The following is a 15,796-nucleotide window of genomic DNA, read 5'->3' on the forward strand; positions in this document are numbered from 1 at the left end:
ACGGGTGTGGGAAATATACTACTCCATTATTATTACAAAAAAAACTTTTCACACTGCAGTCATACACAAAGCCTGCTGCGTGTTACTTCAGCACAATTAATATGAGCTCCACAAGAGAAAGAGAAAGACTTTCTTGTTCCAATGATACTACATCATTGGTATGGCTTAAGCACAATTGATGTGGGTCCCACTTGAGAAGGACTTTGCCATGATACTATTAACCAATTATATCATGTTATGTAAGAAAAAATAGATTTGTTTACTCTGTCCTATCATTATATGTCAGCATTCAATTAATTTGTGATACCATGTCATCAAAATAACTTATCACTACATGTCAGTATTACCATGTCATCAAAATAACAGAGATCTCATCCCACGTATCCGTGTATTGGCCCAAAAATCTTCCCGCCGTTAGATTATCCATCATGTAAACTCCACCACCACATCAAATGTTTCCTGTTTTTTTTGTTTTGTTAAAAGAAGTTTGCTTTAACAACGGTTCTCCTTCAAAATCTTCAAGTAACAATGATATCATTTTCACGGACCTTGAGTGAGAAAGAACATTAGTGTTTCTCATTTGTCCGGTCACAAGTCACAACACCAATAAGTTTTCCTAATAATTCTTGCTTACAACTTAGGATGGTGGACCTATAATGAATGGCAACCGGTACTTTATAGTTTAATATGATATGGTACATAAAATGTTACAAAACACAATCCATAACCAAAAAAAAAAAAAAAACAAAAAACAAAAAAAAGCGTGAAAAAACACATTTGCATATTGGAGGTCATTGTTTTGTGCAACGAGAAGAACATGAAATTACAAGCTAGGGTAGAGTCTGGCCAAGGAACATGCAAAACTAGGATTGAAATAACAGGTGCCCGCTATGTTTAGTGACATGAAACTGAATTACCAACTTAGGATATGCTAATGTGGTGTAGCCAGCCAAGGAGGGTACTGAAAAGCCGACACACCCCGCACCTCGTACATGTTCCAACTTCCAATTTGTATCCTAGGTTCACTCACTACCTTCCACCATGTCCTTCTCACTGTTGCCTCCAGCACAAGTTCATTATTAGCAAAAACAGGCTGTTCTAATTTTACCTGAGGGGTTTGAACTAGCGCCTCCCGATCCTATTTCACCCGAGATGAAAGAAAAGATAGACAATCAGAGCTATCGCCAGAATAAAAAAAATATTCTTGTTATAGGTTCGGTTCTTGGTTAGAAATATAGTGAAATCACCTTTCCGATTGCGCTCTCGCTCAAATTTTCACTACTTATGACTTAATTTTGTCGCTCTCACGCTCACGTTCTCGCTCTCGCTCCTGCTCTACATGACTTAGGTTTTGTCACTGGATTGGTGACCACACAATGATCCACCAGTAAATCAATGTCATTTTCTTGATAAGGGCTTTCTCAGGGAAACTTGCAAAACAGAGCAAAATTTTGGGACCCGTCAGAGTTAAGGTCCATTACATAAGTTAACAGTATAAGTAAAATTACCAAACTACCCCCAGATATCTCTTCTTCTCTCCACTGCCTCTCTTCCCATCATCAATGCTCCCATCATCTCCATGTATGTACTTCCTATATGTAGGGGTGCAAAAAGTTGGGTCGGACTTGAGTCGGGTCAAAATGAGACAAAATTCATATTTAACTCGTTATTGGCGAGACAAAATTCATATCCGAACGGGTTGAAAATTACCGGGTCAATCCATATACATCCACAATATGCATACACATTTCAAAGACAAAACAAAATAAGAGTGAGGGGGACACTTATGGCTTCTCCATAAAAATTAAATTTGCAGAAAAGTGCAGAACTGGCAGTGACATACTTCACTCAACTGTAGAGTAAAATAAGCTCAACTTGCTTTATACTACTATGCAAAGCTAAAAGACTGAATTTATTTTAGAAGCAGCACATGTTAGTAGAATTAAGCATAAAATCTGCAGGATTTGCAGAGCTTTAGAGCTGGTCATGGACCCTTTCAATCTCGAAATCATGATGCATAAAATTTTATATAATTTTGAAAACTTAATACCGAAGTTTCACAACACTTAAAAAGTGCAAAAGATTGTTCCAACCTCCTCTTTACAGTTTTCTGATAAGCATCTCCAAACTGAAAAACAGAAAGTCTTCTCATCTAAACAACCGATTTTCCATATGCAAAATTTCTTCCTAATTTCCCCTTGTTACAACTCCAACACTCCAATAGTTGCCCAATTCCTGAACACAAAATAGGAAAACAATGACACATGAAAATTTTGTAAACCGAAGTGATGAGAACATTAGCAGTGTAGTCCTACTTATTTTATAATTCACCAAATTAAAAAAAATTGGCAACTTCAAGGCATGTGACCCTCAAATTTGGTCACTTCAAGGCGTGTAACCCCCTTTTGCACAAGTGAAAGCTGGAAATGGCAAGAAGGAGAGTTAGTGAAATATACTTACAATCCCCGTCACCATATGGGAATATTCGTGTCAAAGATTCCAAATGGGAGTTGACATGTATCTAGTAACCTTAGTGATCACAACACAATAGTAGCTTGGCAAGATAAGTGCACATTAACCCTATAAGGTTTGCATAAAGTTTGTTTGCTATAACCCATCAATCCGCACATATCCGTTCATTTTTTAATGATTTTGGGTGAATCATATTTATAGTGGGTCAAAAATAGGTTGAGTAATTTTTAATCATTTAATTTGAGGATCAAGATGGGTTGAATATGAACCCATTTTTCACCCATCACATAATAGACACACATCTATTCTATATTGCACTTACCCCATTTCTCTCTCTAAAATTCTCTAACTCACGATCCTCTCTTTCTCTAGAAATTTCTTCTCTTTCTTTTACTTCTCTTTCTCTAAAACGAGTCCATAAATATTACTGAGTTTGAGATTATTTAATATTTATTTTTTTGTTTTTTAATATATTTATTTATATAAATGTATATATAAATATGTATGTATATCTCTGTATTTTTGTTATAAAAAATAGTAATACATTATTATGATAGGAGTGATACACATGAACTTTCACTGTTTAATTTGAAAATTTTCTCTTTTTGACAAATTATGTCTCTACAAGATGCCGATCATTGGGATTTGTACATACATATATTTTGACCAAAATTAAATAAATTATGTAGGGCATAATATGCCTATGGTCTTGTTTGTTTGTATTTTGGCCCTGTCAACTGTTCAGTGGGTTGGACAAGGCATTTGCTTTCGACTTGGACATTTTTACATCATTTGCTTCTCGTCTACTTTAATTTTACCATATGAAAGTGTATATATATATATATTTTTAAGGGTGTAACTCAGTCGCTAAAGAATACAAGACATAGAGGAAACAATTAATTGATGGGAGAGCAAGCTAGAAATGATAATGATCGGCCAGGCTGCACTTCACTTGATGGTGTGAAAAGGAAAGGGTGTGGTACCCGTAGCAGACCATAATATATCTTACGTGAAAGGAAAAGAACTGTCTAAAAGTGCACTTTCCCTCCTGACTTTTGTTTCGGTTAATGGCTGAATGAGCCAATCTTTTTAAAAATATTGACTTACCAGTAATAACCAAATCAGTTAAAAAAGAATGCCTCGATAAAAGAGATCCGAATGCACCTTTTCTATATCATATTTGCGTCATAGTAGAAAGAAAAAAATGTCTACTATTGGCATGGTATGTTTGAACAATCAATCCCGAAATATCAGTAATCGCCTCATAATATCGGAGGGAAAAGAGCGACCCCATCCATTAAAACACAACCCTACCCCTCACATTATTCATCCAGGAAGAGAGTCGAGGTTCCCGGGCAACCCCCGGGGCCTTCTGTTGTTTCAATGCGGTGAGGAGCTCCCTGAGCAAAAGCGCCCGTCGAGCGTTTTAATTGGCTTACGGAAGTAATTGGTTGATGAGGAGGCCTTATTTCATTATATGAATGTGGAGGATCTGTTTTCTGCTGAGAGTGAGTCGATTCATAACAATCGTTTCCTCAAGTGGAAGAGGTTAAGCAACTTGACCTTTACTCGGATAGATTGGTTCTAATAGAGGGGGAACCAGGTTCGGAGGGCAAGAGCATGAAATTACCCGCACACCCAGCTAGTGTCAAAGTCGGTAAACTACGTGAGTCACTTGAGCAGCGATGGGAGATTTTTTGGAACGACGAGGATGAAGCCTCAGGGGCACCGTAATAATGGCATTTCCTATTTGTTGAGGAGCAATGCTTGGATCCTGCCCTATCAAGACAAGATTTGTCCTCCAGCCTATGAAAACTTGACACCTGTCCAAAATATAAAAAATGAATCATACTGAATCAAATTAGGTTATCCGGGTAGAATCCATCAAATAAACCCATTTTCTCTGCTTTAGTTCTTCCTCTCTTCTTCTCTCCAAGCACTGCCGCAAGCCCACACCATCTTCGTCCTCGCCGGTCTGCCATCGCCACCGCCACCACCACCGCCGGTCAGATTATTCACGGCCGAGCTCTCCACATCCGAGTTGTCCTTAGCCGAGCCGTCCTCGCCACCGTCCGAAGTCAGCCCATCACCGCCGTTGTCAGTCAGCCGCGCCCATCATGGCCGCCATCATCCGAAGTCGAGCCCTCCACCGGCAAGCTCACTGCCGACCGGCTCCATCATGGCCGAGCCCACGATCTCAAAACTCTCTGCCGGATCTCTCTCGTCTCCACCTCTATTTGCTGCCGCAAACTCTCAGCTCCGAAGCCTTCGCTGCCGACTGATATATATCGGCCGCCGTTGAAGGAACCACCAGAAAACCCCATCGTCTCAGGGAGGACGATGATTGACACCAGAAAACCCCGCCATTGAAGGAACCACCAGAAAACCCTGCTGTTGGAGGACGATAACTGACACCAAGTCGGCGTCGGGTGAGGTTCCGGCGAAGATGAGGAAGTCGGCAAGTCTAAAGTTGGCTTTTGGGTATTTTGAAGAAGAGGACATTGTTGAGGCTCGTCGGCCGGCGAAGCTTATCGGGATAGACAATCAGAAAGTATACAAACCGGCGGTGACAGTGAGTGATTGAAGATTCCGGTGGTGTGCGTCAGATTTCGGCATTTGGGGGTAAATCACGTTCTTCTCCGTTGGGTGATTGGGTAAACAGGCGGTATGTGTTGATGAGTAAATCACGTTCCTCTCCGCCGGGCTCCAGGAATTGTAGAACGCCGTTCTGCCTTTCAACATGTTCCAGTTATTCCGGCGAGTTTGAGGGCGTAGTGGAGAGATTTCATCGCCGGGACGAGGTGGGCGATGAGGTTCTTGTCTGCGGTGGCCATGATTTCATTGCCGATGGTGATTCAATTGATTTTGGTTTTGGGGTAGAAAAGGGAGATCGTGGTGGAGAGGACAGCGAAGATTCGGCGGAGACATGAAAGATGATAGATAGATGATAGCAAAGAGCCGGCGAGACAGATCCGGCGGGATGAATCTAGCAGTTGGAGATGGCGGATGTGAGACAAATCCGGCAGCGGCGAGACTGAGTTCGGCGAAACTGATGGATCGATGGGAGATTGATCTGTCATAAAGAAAATGAAACATGCACACACATGGGAGGAGAGAGAAACAAAACGGGTCAGTTAAATGGGTATAACCTATGTTTTATATTTTTTAATGGAATGGAGATGTGGCAAATTCCTATTGGGCCAAGTCAGCTTGGAGGACAAATCTTGTCCTGATATGGCAGGACCCAAGCATTGCTCATTTATTGAGAGGGAACCGCGTACGAACCGAAGAATCTAATGGATCAATAAGCCAGTAATATGTCTCATCAACTTAACCCATTCCTTGTCGTCATTCTAAACATTATCGAACAGAGTCATTTCCACCTATTTATGACTGTTCATTTCTCACTCTTTGTGACAACGTAATAAAAACTCACTTAGTGTAATACTCCTAATTTTAAAAGGATAGTATCGATATTTATTTTATGGTTTTATTACATTTTTAAATTCATTATTTGACTATTTGTTTAATTGTTTAATTAAATTATTTGTTTTTATTTAAATTGTATGCTTATGTGAAAATTTAACTAATTGTTTTATTTGAATAAATTGATTAATTAAATAATGTGATTAAATGATGTGTGCTATCTGTTTTATGTGCTAAGTGTTTAGTTGTAATTAATTATTTAAATTAAATGTTTATTTTATTTTAAGGAGTTGGGCTTGGATAGTAGTAATGGACCAACGGTTTGAGTCACATGGATTACTTAGATAGGAGATTAAATGGGCACAATTAATACCCTTGGATGGTTATACATATATATATGGATATATATGTATATAAGGTTAGTTTAATTATTAATTATTATTAATGGTTAAATTAGTATCATTATTCATTAAATATGTATAATATAGTTTTATAGTTTTATATATATTTATGAAATCACATTGTGGAATAGCCGACTTATATATATATTTATTTTATATTATATATGTATATATTTTTTTTCGTCTCCTCATATAATTAGGATTAAGTTTTTATAAGCCTATAAATATATCATTATATGTCTGCCAAGGGTTAGAAACCCTATTCACGTACACATAGAGGTTGAGTGATATACAGTGAGGTTTGAGAGAAAATTGAGAGAACAAGTTAGGGTTTCGGCCATAAATTAAATGTCGGATCAAGGAGGAAGGAAGAAGATTGCTTGTGGGTTGAACCAAGGGCAATAGAGGAGTTGAGAATAGTCAAGGAATTGCCGAAAAATCTAGGAAGACGACGTTAAGATTTTAATCCGAAATCTCAAAGACAAGTTCTTTCTTTTACTCCTTCCCTTAGACTTGTGTTCTGTGCATGCCTAGATAATCTTCAGGATTTAATCGGACATTAAAATTGATCTTGTATGCATATTAATTCAGAGTTTTAACTATATTATGTATTGTTAATTGAAATCGTTTTATCATATCAATTGTTTCATATTATGTGTTTTAATTATTTTAATGATGCATGCTGGGGTTTAGATAAATTTCTAGGTTAATTCGGGACATAGATTTGGTCCCTAGGAACCTTAACAAAACATTACAGAGGGTTCTGCACATTGCCGGAGGCGAAGAAGATGATGGGTTTCTGTAATACCCCTAATTTTAAAAGGATAACGTGTATTTAATTGGTATCTATTTCTTTGTTTAAATTGCATTCTATTTATTTAATTGATTATTCGTGTATTTAATTGGTATCTATTTATGTGTTTAAATTGCATTCTATTTATTTAATTGATTATTAAAGGTTTTAATTTAGGAAGTAATTTAGGAAGTATTTTAATTAACGATTTTTCAAAATTGAGGGTTTAGTTTCGTTAGCCGACACAGGATTTAATTAAGTTCTTTGGGCCGGTTAGGATTTAGTTAGGGCTCTAATTAATGTAGGGTTTTGGTATAACTCTATAAATATATGGGTATACGACTGCCGAGATTTTCTAAAACCCTATTCACCATATTCCCGTATACAGTAAAGAGAGAAGTTGAGAGAACAGAGCGTCGTAACGGTCTGTCAAGGAGAATAACAGAGAGGACCAAGGGAGGTGTTTGGTGGATTAGATTAGAACCAGAGGAGGCTAGAAGGTAGTCAGTGGTTGCCGGAAAGCTTAGAACAACGGCGTCAAGGTTCTGTTTATAAAACTGTACAGGCAAGTTCTTCTCTTTCTCCTTCCCTTTGGCTTGTGTTCTGTGCACCTAGACAGTCTCTAGGAGATTAATTGGCCTTAAACTGAACCATGCATGTTTGATATATGATTTGCTTGATTGTTTTATCTGTGCAAAATTTATTTACAAAATAATTATAGCGCGTATGTTTTCTTGACTCTGCTTTGGCACAACATCCCACTGTTTTAATTTTTATTTTGAATCTTACTGAAATCAACCGAGGTCTGATTGGATACTAGATGTAATTTAAGACTTCAAATTTAAAATTGGAGGAAGAACAGAGGGGTTGGGATAAAACTGATGTCGCAATTTAGTTTCAGTATTGTTCTTCAACTATGCTAGTTTAAATGGCTTGATTAAACTCTGTAATTGTTTGCAAAACTATTGTAAACAATCTTGGGGAATGCTTCTAGACTAAATTACGAGTCCTAAGATTAGTTTTAGAGACCAACAGAGTGGTTGGATTTGATCAGAGAAGGAACGGACGGACTGAAACGAAGCACCGGGGACGAAGGCTCTCAGAGGAAGTGAGAGCCGGCTCCATGGAAGTGGGAGCCGGCTCCCACAACAAAGTAGAGCCGGCTCTAAGAAGTCCTAGAGCCGGCTCTAGGCTGGAAAAGAGCCTGCTCCAAATTCTGGAGCAGGCTCCCTTGGTATTTTTGGTTTATTTTACGATTTTTTTTTTAATTTTCTACATACTATGTTCACTGTTGGAGCATGGAGACTGTTGGAATGAATTTGGAACTTTACAGAGGGATCAAGGAATGAATTTTGAGTGTCATTAAGACCCTAAATTGAGTAAAGTTTAATTCTAAGTTGTCGGGACAAACAGTGTAAAAATTAAGGCACTTAACAAATGGAAGTTGAATTAATTGTTGAATTAAAATTCAGCAATTTGATGGAACATAATGTGTTTATAAAACTTGTTTTAGAATGCATTCAAGTGCATGATAAGGTTATTTAATTATTAATTTTGATCTATGCATGCTTAGGAGGCTAGTTGCTGAATTATTAATTTGTTTACTGCAACTATATGGTTAATGCTTGGATTAAATATTTAAACAATCTTCTGAATTGTTTTAGCAATTTATTGGTTAATAATAGGATTATTTAACCTATTCACATGCATGATGGAGTCCCTGACATATTAAATTTGGTCTATGCATGCTCTGGATGTTAGTTGTTGATTTGTTAAATCGTCTCCTGCAACTATATGGTTAAATGCTTGGATTTAAATTGCTGAAGTTTTAAATAGTTTTCTGCAATTGTTTGGATGGTAGTTTTTGGTCTGTAAATTATTGAACTGTTATATATGTTGTAATTTACATGGATATGGAGGATGGTATGTGTAATACCCCGATAATTTAAAGGATTTATTAATTGGGATTAATGAATTTTATTTTATTTTTAAATGATTTATTTTATTTCATTGAATGTTTAGATTAACTGTCTCATTTTAGTTAGATTTTATTTTGTGATTATACATTTATTGAATTGATATGATGATTGATGTGTTATTTTATTTATTTAGATTAATTGGTTTGGGCTTAAGGAATGTTGGACCAAAGGATATGGTCTTGGACTTGGATGAAGCCTTGATGGGTTAATTAATAAAGGCCAATGGGTATTTGATTATTTAAATAATCATTTTTATTGATTTAATTATATTTAAATATAATTAATTGATAAGGGTTACAGAAGGATATAGGTTTATGGATATATATATATATAGGGTTTAGGATTTAATTAACCGATGGTTAATTATGGGAGATATATATATGCATAAGTAATATAATATATGTTTATATATATATATTATATTATTTAAATAATATTAGTTTATTATTTTATTTTGTAATCCTACTAGGAATAGGATTTATGGTTTAATGTGTATAAATATACACATAAGGTTTAGGGTTAAGAAGTTTTCACGTTAGAAAAATAAAAGAGACAAAGAGGGAAGAAGAAGAGAGAACGGACAAGGAATAGGCTGGATCTGAGAAAGCGGATACCGAAATTGGAAGAGACAATCAAAGGTTAAAGCTTCGATTTCGTTTCGAAATCTTCAGGCAAGTTGTCTCTAACTCTCCTCTTAGGACCCATAAATCTATCACCTTGGGTGCCAAAATTTTAGATTTAATTTATTAATTAAATCATGTTAGATCGAGATAATAAAAAAAGAATATATAAATTATTATATTTGGTTTACGGATATATGGGATTTTAATTGCGTATATAGAGGTTGTATATTTTTAAAATCAAGGTATAGGTGAATTTGTGACCCAAGAGGGTTAATTTTAATTTTCTGGAATTTTTGGTTTTTTTTTTTATATTTTTTCTGGATTTAATTTATATTTTTTGGATATTTTAGGAGATTTACATATAATTAATTAGTTGTATAATTATATATATATATATACACTGTACACATTGAATACTGCTGGGTGGAATCGGCACATGAAGTAAGGGGTGGCGATTTGGTGCAGCAAGGTTCATCGTCCTATGGTGCGCCTCAAATCAGGACCATTAGATGGTCCTGATGAACAAAAAAAAAAAAAATCCGGTGTATATGTGTACATGGGAGGCGACATGCAAGCTGATCTAGACCATAAGATTTATGTAAGCTATTCAGATTAATCCGGTGTGATGCGGTCCCATGGGATTCGGTGTGCTAGGGATTCTGAGCCTTAGATGCGGCTGGACAAAGGAAAGATTGATATGGTGTGGCGCATAAGCATAGAGGTGCGGTGAAGTGATTCAGTACACTGCGCCCATAAGGACCAAGTTACATCCAGCAAATGAGAGAGCGCCACGTCAGCCAGAGGAAGAATCAGGTGCATGGGCGGCGCGTGAGAGCGCGTGGGGGCGCGTGAAGCCACGTGGCTTCTTGTGGAGGCGCGTTCCAGAGTTTTAGGCGCGTTTGGCGGCGCGTGGGGGCGCGTGAGGAGGTGTTCGGAGTCCCGGAAAGGTCCTGTGGGGTCCGGTGAATTTTTAGAATTGATTTTAAGCCTGTGAGGGTTGAAAATAACCACTTGAGGAGGTGTTCTTGGTATTCTAAGAACCATAGAGTGTTACTACGAGGATTAGTAGTAATTGTTTGGAGTAAATATAATAATATATTATATTGTTATGGAGGGTGGTGTATATATGTGTATATATATTTATATATATGTATATATGTGTACACATGGAGTTTTGATTTAATTATGATTAGTATGGAAGAGAGTATTTATATTTATATATATATATATATATATATATATATATATATATATATAAATGGAAGGTATTATATATATATATTATATAATATATGTGTATAGGTATATATTATTTAACAATAATTAACTATACTAATTAAAGGTAAACAAGATGAGTAGATGAATGACAGTCTCCCAGCTGCGGATCCTCAACCTCGAGACTGGAACTTCTAATAACCTGAAAAATAAATCGTGGGTTAGACCCACGAGCAAGTTCCCTCTACCAAGCCTCTGAAAACCAATAAATAAAGCATCTCTAACCAAAATCATCCTAATTAAAATTTTAACCTTTAATATAAGATGATACAAATTTATATCAATAATTATATATAAATACAATAATCCTACCCATTAATAGGTTCACTAAATTTGTTGAAACCAATCACCAACGATTAATTATCAATCATACCTAGACCAAATCCATCATTTATATTTATTTTCCAAAACCAATAATGATTATAAGTATTTACATCACACCGTTAGGCTTTGACAAATCATCCATGTCACCACTAGTATTATTTTGTTAATATGTATAAAGTAATACACTATCCTGAAAGTATTAGACTATTCTAATTTAAGAATATCTAATTAATCCTAATCCAACCTATACATGCAATACTTATAGATGATATACTTTAATCATCTAACACATAACAATAATACACTTGGCAAATCAACCATGCCCTTATAAATATATTTATTTATATACTGGCAACTCAACCATGCCTCCTTTAAGTATATTCATGTATAACTTTGGCAAATCAACCATGCCCCTCTAAGTATATTTATTTATACCTTTGACAATTAAACCATGTCTATTTCATACATAAATATCTCATGCACATTATAAGCATATTACCATTTAATAATCAGTCTATCCAAATATATAAGAATAACTAATATTAATTATCTTAAATAATATATACCTATACACATATATTATAGTATGTACCGGTATGGGACGGTGACATACTAGGGACGGTTTAGCTCAAAACGCATAAACCTAACCTAATGGATTAATGGAATGGATTAAAAGATATCGAATCCTAATTGTGACTAAGTCAGATCAGCTGTAAACAAGTTGGATGACTTCTTGGATTAACGGATGGTAGTTAAGTCATATCAACTGAATAAGTTGAATGACTAACTAGTTGGTTTATTGTATGACAGTTTAATAAATAGTTGAACTGCATACCCTTGATTTGGACGGACTTTATATATATGGTTATGGTACCACGAGTTGAGCTTGAGTCTCAGACTCGTTGGTTAGGGTGCGTATATGCAGTGGATGCGTAGCTGGTTATAATAGGTTGAGGTGTACCCTGTTAGGTCTAGGTACTCATGCCCACCTTTGGGTGCGTATTCGCATGTTGCCTTCTATTCAGGTTAAGACCCCTATTATAGACTAGTGAATGTCCTTTAGTGTGGATATATTTATACGTATAGACTAGATAGATATTGTGAGGTGTCTACGGTGTATCTGCGTATCGGGTCACTGTATGGATTGTAGTTAGATTAGAACTTGCTCGCGGGTCTGACCCACTCCTTTATTATTCTTTTCAGGTACAGGACGGTTCCAGCCTTAGAGCTTGATCGTGCTTGTCAAGGACAGTCTCACTTTCATCTGAATACGTAGGACTTCTCTCGATGTTTCTAGCATTATCTGTTTTCAGTTTTCAGTTTCAGTTGAACTTTTGGTTAGGGGTCCATCAGTGGATTCCCAAGTTGTAACCTTGAAGTTTTGGAGGATTGGAGTTTCATTTTTCAGTTGTCCATAGAGGATTTTATAATTAATGTTTCTTTCAGTTTTATTCTATATTTATTGTTCGTTTTGTCATCTGTGTTCGTTTTAAAATACTTTAATTGTTTGATATTCCCTCGGGTTTGGGCCTGGGTCTGATCAACCCGTGTCTCGGATCCGAGGGTTATCACAGTTGGTATCAGAGCACTCCAGGTTCAAGTGTCTCTAGGACGTTTCGTATTAAGACTTCCGCGTAACGTTTTGTTTATATAGAGCTTATGTTTAGGATTCGTTGAATTCTTTTACGGTTCGTTTAAACTCGTACTGATGTCTGTCTTTCTATGTTAACAGCATGGTTAACACTGGAAGAGGACAGAACATGAACAGTCGACAGAGGAGAGCGGCACGTAGACAGCAGGAACGTCTACAACGTCGACAAATGGAAGAAGAGCAGCAAATGCCAGGGTTTCAGGAGGAACTGGAGGAAGTTCAACAGACTCAGGGTTAGGACAGAGATTCAGAGATTCCTCCACACCTCAATGACCTTGTTGCTCGGGCTATAGAGGCTGGGGTAACAGCTGCACTCCGGAACCAACCACAGGTTCAGCAGGCACCTGTACCAGCACCAGTGGTTCAGACGGATTCTTGGGGAAAGGCAAGGAGCTCTTTCACAAAGGGGAGTCCACCTGTGTTCTTAGGCTCCACCGATGCGAGAGCAGCTCACCAGTGGAAACAAGACATTGAGCGTCATCTTCATTTGGTTCAGTGCACAGAGGTTCAAAAGCAGATGCTTGCTACTTTCAAGCTAGTTGGGGATGCACTACAGTGGTGGGAGTCAGTTACCACCCCAGAGGAGAGGATGACATTGTCTTATGATGAGTTCAGTGTTCGCTTTGACGAGAAATATTTTCCCTATGCAGTCAGGGCAGCTATGAAGACCGAGTTTCTAAGTCTGCAGTAGGGAAACATGACAGTGGCGGAGTATGAGCAGCAGTTCACACGCTTGTCTCTCTTTGCACCGGAAGAGGTGGATACAGAGAAGAAGAAGCGTAACAGTTTCGTCAAGGGACTGATGTGGTCTATCAAGAGAGCTATTACAGGTAGTCCAGCCTATACTACCTATGCTCAGGTGGTAGACGCCGCGCTACAACAGTATCAGTTAACGGTGGACATCAGACAGGCTCGTGGTGAGAAGCGGGGTGATAAAGACTCTGCTAATCAGTTAGCTGAAAAGGGGAATGGCAATGGTCACCGGCAGAATGACAAAGGCAAGTTCCAAGGGCAACAGCCTTGGAAGAAGCACAAGGGTAGTTCAGATGCTCATCGGAATGGGGCACCTATTCAGAGGCAACAGAATGGAGGACCACAGGCAGGACAGGGTCAGCCACAGGTTAACCGACAGAGGAGGCCATTTGGTACTTTCCAGGGTAGTTGTTACACTTGTGGAGAGTATGGTCATACCACCAGGCAGTGTCCTAAAGCAGGACAGGGACAGGGACAGTATGTGCAGCAGGGATAGAGGGCGTCAGTGCCTCTACCAGCTCCACAGGTTCCACGGGTTCAGGGACAGACACATCTGGCTTTACCGGCACCGCCGCAGACTCAGGGACAGGCACCACAGCAGTTGCACTATGGCAGGGTGTATAACCCCAAACAACAGGATGTTCAGGCACCTCAGACTATTGAGGGTAAGTTTTCTATTCATGGGTTACATGGACGTGTTTTATTTGATACGGGTGCTACACACTCATTTGTAGCTAGGACTTTTGTTGCTTTATCTGGGATGAGGACGAGGGTATGCACTAGACCTCAGGGTATTTCTACACCATTGGGTGATACAGCTATTATACATGAGAGTGATGGTCCTGTGACATTAGATATTGGCAGACTCAGGTTTCTAGCCAATCTACTGGTCCTGGACATGCACACTTATGATGTGATACTTGGGATGGATTGGTTGTCTCACTACCATGCCCAAGTTGATTGTTTTGATAGATCTATTACTTTTACCATACCTGGTTAGGATATGTATGTAGTAGCTATGCCACGTTCTAAAGGAAGCGGTAGCACCTATTTGTTCTATGTGGAGGAGGAAAAGGATGAGGGGATTACTGTGTCATTGGATAACATACCAATTGTACAGGATTTCCCGGATGTATTTCAGGAGATTCCAGGGTTGCCACCTAGTCGCGAGATTGATTTTGTGATAGACTTAGCTCCAGGCACTGCGCCTATTGCTAGGGCACCCTATAGGATGGCACCGGTAGAGATGAGAGAGCTGAGGGATCAGATTCAGCAGTTACTCAGCCAGGGTTTTATTCGTAGGAGTACATCACCTTGGGGAGCACCGGTTCTGTTTGTGAAGAAGAAGGATGGTTCGCTTCGTCTGTGTATAGATTACAGGGAGTTGAACAAGGTTACGATTCGTAACAAGTATCCTTTGCCCAGGATTGATGACTTGTTTGATCAGTTAAGGGGAGCCACATACTTCTCCAAGATTGATCTGCGTTCTGGGTATCATCAGCTGAGGGTTAGGGAGCAGGATGTTCCTAAGACAGCGTTTCTCATGAGATATGGTTCTTATGAGTTTCGTGTTATGCCGTTTGGGACGACTAATGCACCTGCAGTGTTCATGGACTTAATGAATAGAGTCTTCCGGGCTTATTTGGATCAGTTTGTTATTGTCTTTATTGATGACACCTTGATCTATTCTCGGTCGGAGGACGATCATGCTAGATATCTTTGCATAGTCTTGCAGACGCTTCGTGAACACCAGTTATATGCCAAGTTCGAGAAGTGTGAGTTTTGGCAGCGGGAGGTGAAATTTCTGGGTCACGTGGTGTCAGAAAAGGGGATAGCAGTGGATCCGGCCAAGGTTTCAGCGGTGGTTGAGTGGGGACAGCCTACATCACCTACTGAGATTCGGAGTTTTCTCGGTCTGGCCGGATATTACAGGAGATTCATCCAGGGGTTCTCCAAGATAGCAGGACCACTCACTCATCTGACCAAGAAGGGTGTACAGTTCGTGTGGGATGAACACTGTCAGCGAGCTTTTGATGAGCTGAAAAGGAAGCTGACTTCTGCACCGGTTCTGGCTACTCCGCAGAGCGGGATAGAGTATC

Source organism: Cornus florida, unplaced genomic scaffold (genome assembly GCF_030987335.1).
Source record: "Cornus florida cultivar Cherokee Brave unplaced genomic scaffold, ASM3098733v1 CherokeeBrave_3.0.0_Hap2_Chr02, whole genome shotgun sequence".
Taxonomy (NCBI): domain Eukaryota; kingdom Viridiplantae; phylum Streptophyta; class Magnoliopsida; order Cornales; family Cornaceae; genus Cornus; species Cornus florida.